Raw genomic sequence first — 5,577 nt, 5'->3', positions numbered from 1 at the left:
TATTTAGTTTAATCTAATGTAATAAATTATAAATTAGTTAAACAATCATTTTAAATATATGTCTCAAAACGTAATACTTATGTGAATTATTTTAGATAAATAGTTTTTAATACTAAACAAGTCATGCTCTTAACTAAAATAAATTAACTTAATATTTATATTTATTTGACGAAAATCAAATTTATTTGATTTACAAGAACATAAACATTACATAATATCATTTCACAAATTAAATTAACAAATAATCTATAAACACATACGCAAAATTATAAAAATATATAGGAAAAATATAAGGAAATATGAAAAGAAATAATAAATAAATAACAAAACGATAAATAACAAATACTACTTCTGTTCCATATAGATAAAGTTTTGGAAAAAACTATTTCAAATATATATATTTTTGTATTCTCTATATGTTTCATCTTATTTAATAATAGTAAATTATAAATTTCAAGAAAATCAAATGATCTTTTTTAAATTATTTCTCTTTACTTTTATTATAAACTGGTAATTATAAAAGTGATACATTATACAAAATTGATGTATTTTTAAATATCTGTGAACAAACGAAAAATAATATTGACAGATTGGAGGGAATAATAAAAACTCATGTAATATAAATATATCAAATTAATTAAATGATTAATATAGTTGGGAAATACCCTAGGATAGAACTAAAAAAGTTTTTGTCACAAATATAGATTATATTGATCAAAATGATCAAAGTGTTTCATTAAAGAGGTAAATATACATTTATACCCATATGGAACTAATTCAAACTTTAGGGTTTAGAGTTAAGGGGTGAAGATTTGAGATTGAGGTTTAAAATTTTATAAAATAAAAATAAATATTAAAAATAAAAATTTAAAAATAGTTTTAAAAAGTATTTTACGAATTACAAAAAGAAAATTTAGAAAATAAAATTAAAAAAATTCAAAAAAAAAATTATATAAAAGTTCTTATTTGAAAACATATAATCTAAAACTATAAATTTTTCTTTTTTAAAAAAATATATCTATGGTATTAGAGTCCTTTTACCTATTAAATAAAACATTTTTGGTCATTTACCTTCTTGTGATCTATTTTTGTGACAAAAACTTGAACATGGTATTTTTAGAAGAATTACCCAATATAATTTCATAATTATTTAAAATTTTCTTTCTTTTACCATTAACTCAAAAATAAGTTTTATAATAATCAAATAAAATGATTTTATTTTCATATTTGGTGATTTAAAAATGGAGATGGTTGATTTGTTTTTGAACAAGTGCAAATGACGCATAAAATAATAAATATTATTTTCACACAAAAACATTAATGTTGATAATGGTGATCAACAATGGTCTAACTTTCTACGTGAATTGATGTTCTTATAAATTCATCATAAGAAACAGAAAATATGAGGTCATAATAGTAACAAGAGTTGCAAAAGCGGAAACGTGTATAAGCGGAAAAATAACTTTTAAAAACAAATTAGGAATCATATACATGTTGGAAGCGTATATCTATATATATACAGATATAAGAAAAAATTATAAAAATAATGACTAAAATTATATGATTCAAATTCAAAATAAAACATTTATTTGTTTACAATAACATTGAATGATTTCATATTAAAATTGTGACAATACAAATAAATTAAGTTTATAAGAAACTATTATCTAATTAATTACTTTTAATATTTCATAAATAATTGGTACAATATATTTGAATCGAGATTCCGTAAGGTTCACAAGGTTCCGATCTGATTCTGGTTTTAAAGGGGGAAATGAACTCCCGATGAAGCTTCCGTGCAATCTAGAAACTTATTAAATTAAATCCAATTTAGTTATTTGTTTCAAAACTACAAAGAAATTAACAATTTTCCTTCTCAGCATCAAGAAGGCTTTTTTATTTTGAGAATACCATTAATATCATACAAATCTTCATAAAGAGGAATACAAAATTCTTATACATAAAGGCAACAGTTAACTTGGCATCTTATGACAAGTAAAGCTTTCCGCAACACAATATTTAAACGACCAAACATCTCTTATCCCCATATTATACTAAATATGACTAATGATAAACAGTTTGTGTTAACTAAAACTCATTTTATATAGCAATAATCCGCGCGTAGTGCGGAAAACGACCTAGTGGATATAAATATGCGCTCTTTCTTTATTGTCTAGTCTTTGAAAAATATAATTTTTGTCTATTTAGAAAAAGAATAACTCTAAATTAAGTTTTCTATATGAAGTTTTGATTAAAAGGCTTAGTACATACTGAGTGATATATATGTTTGTCGACAAAAAAGAGTCATATATAGTTTTGATGATGTGAATAAGTACCAGCAAAAATAAGTACCAATTTGGGGGAATTTCGATACTTTAGTGAAAATTACAATATTGAGATGGTCAAATACTTAATTATGTTGAAAATAATATATTTCTAATAGCTATCACTCTGTACACACCAACAAAAAAAAAATCTAAAAGAAAGAACTGTCTTTAATCAAATCAGTATTCACATAAACACTTTTATTTAACGGGCAACAACACAGGTGAGCTGCACGAACGATTGATTTAACTTGTGTTCACCGTGAATTCATAAACCGCTGGTTTTATAAAAAAAAATCATGCATATGTATATGTTTTGTACTTTACATATAGAGTAGAATATATTATTTTATAATATAGATGTTTGATAATAATTTTTTATTTGTACATAATATTATGTTATAACTTGATGCAATTTGATGTAATTGTACTATTCATATATTAACCTGTCGTTTTTATGTTAATTTATTTTAAAATAAAATACATACCAAAAAGTTTAATTTTTTGCATTAGTTTTCTATGAATTATTATTAATTTTATGATATTTTATTTTCTTGAAAATTGAACTCTTTAAATTTTTATATTTGACTAAACTAAATAAGGTAATACTATATTTTAAAAAAATTATTTAATTTATACTATATATTTCAGTGAGTATTTTTATTTTCACTATAAATAAACAAGGGGTTTTTGCAAATATGAGTCAAAACTTAAAATCAAATTATTTACGAAAATGCCATCACTTTTTTTTTTTTTCCGAAAATGCATATTTTACTCTATTATCCTCTTCTTTCTCAAGTATTCACAATATTACCATTGACATCAATACACCAACCACCATGAACAACCAATTTGAAGCTCTTAATGCACCCAAAAATCGATTTACACTCTTTCATTCTCAATTCTTATGAACTAAAAACAACATCTCTTTCACTTTCTCTCCATATTCATCTAAAAAAACCCAAGATTTTGATTCTAAATTTTTTATGGTTCATAGAGCCATTGAATCTTATGATTCTTTGGTGGGTCACTTTTGTTTGAGATTCTGGGTGATTGGAGAAGACTTATGTGTGATAAACAAGTTGTCTCACTGGTTGAAACTATGAAATCAGTTTTTTCTCAGATATGTTCGTCTATAAACGACTACAAGTAAGTCGTCTGGCTGTAGACGACTTACATGGGAGTCTTCTGGTCAATGCAGAGGTTAGTTTTGCAGTTGACTTTTAAATATGTTTTTATAGTGAACTTATACGGAAGTCGTCTATCTTTGTTTGTTAAAAAAAAAATTCGAGACGACTTCCATGTAAGTCGTCTAGAGAAAACGGGTTAGTTTTGCATTTGACCGGATTGTGTCAGAAATTTGATTTTTCCTGGACGACTTACATGTAAGTCGTTTCGGGTTAGTTTTGCAAATGAAAAATTAAAAAAAATAAAAAAAATTCTAGAAGACTTACACGGAAGTCGTCCGTCCGACGACTTACATAGAAGTCGTCCAAGATAAGCAAGGTTTGACTAGAATCTCGTCTCAATTTTTTTTTCTTTAGACGACTTACATGGATGTCGTCTCAATTTTTTTTTTTTAACAAACAAAGATGGATGACTTTCATATAAGTCGTCTAGGTTAAAAATCAATTGCAAAACTAACCTAAATGGATGACTTCCTAGAAGTCTGCCAGACGACCTCCGTGGAAGTCGTTTGCTTCAATGTTTAATAAACTTTCATTTTCTCTAAAACTATAAATAATTTTTAACATTTTCTTGTTAATTCATGTCTATTAATCAATATTTTAGCTGCTGAATAAAATTTATAATTTAACTAGATCTCGACCCGCGCAACCGCAGTGTCAGAAAGCCACTAGGTCAGGAAACTTTTATATTTTTTAAACTTTTTATTTTAACATCGAACTAGATCTCGACTTGCGCAGATTTTTGTTTTTATTTATTTTTATATAAATATTTTGTTTTCAATTCTAAATAGATATATATTATAATATAAATGTGTCTATCAATTTTTAAAACATAGTAAGTTTACTGTATATTTTTTTCATTGAATAGATTGTTTTAAACTTTCACATGTATTTGTATCTTCTTCTATATATATATTTTCGGATTATTATTTCATTATTAAAATCGTAACTATATATATATATAAATTAGTAAAATATTGTTTTATTGTCATATTCAAAGATATTGCAACATTTCACAAATTTAGAAAGTTTTAAAAAAAATTAAACGTTTTGCTTCATAGATTTATATTATCTAGTAAATAATTAAACATTTAGTTTTTGTTTAATTTTTAAAATAAATTATATTATCGAGTAAATAATTAAACACTTGCTCGCTAAACTCTCTCTGTCTCCACCGTTTCGCTTGTTTAGTTTAAAATTTGTTTTCATTGGTTTAATGTAGTGAAGATTAATCATTGTTAGATAATATGATTTTTGTTATTTAAAAAAAAAATCTTTATAATTTTAAAAGTTAACATCGACAAATATTTAAATATTTAGCATATAGAGGTATAGTATTACAACATTAAATTATATCTATTTAATTTATAGTATCTATAAATCCAATGGGCCATTTATTGTTTAAATCCAATTATTTATAGCCTAATAAAAATTTATGGTATGCCCAAAATTTAAATGATAAGATTAGATATTAAATGTAACATGACTTTTTAGGAATACATTCATTAAGTCTATTTTTTTTAAAAATCACACGTGAATCAAGGCTGTGACTTCTGTTTTAATATATAAGATTTGTGATATTTATGAGGTTACCAACATTCATGTTTATTAAAGTTTCTAACTGATCCGAGAAGACTTCCGTGGACGTCTTCTACGCTAGTTTTTGAATAACTTGTATTTTTAAGAGTAATAAGTAACTTCAAGATATGTAAAACTCATATTTTCAAAATATGTTTTCTCCCTTAGTTTTACTAAATTTGACTAACTTTTTCAACACAAACTTATAAAAAATGTGATATGCTTTGACTAGTTACTATTATTTGTTTCTATCTCTTAATTATTATTGTTATAGACACTAATGATAATTATTGTTATGAGTTGGAAGAATGGTTAAAACGCTTCTTAAAATGTTGTATCAATACGAAGCTACCAACATTCTTTTTTATTAAGATGAGAAGAAGGCCATTGGAGTTTATTATTGCATATGGGAGATCCAAAGATAAGAGAAATGCTATTGAAGTCTATTATTTCATTGATTTGTAAATGTGTAAACACATTGTTAGCAC

The sequence above is a fragment of the Brassica oleracea genome, chromosome C4, assembly GCF_000695525.1.
Source record: "Brassica oleracea var. oleracea cultivar TO1000 chromosome C4, BOL, whole genome shotgun sequence".
NCBI lineage: Eukaryota > Viridiplantae > Streptophyta > Magnoliopsida > Brassicales > Brassicaceae > Brassica > Brassica oleracea.
The sequence above is the reverse complement of the archived record's forward strand: the minus strand, read 5'-3'. Positions refer to the sequence as shown.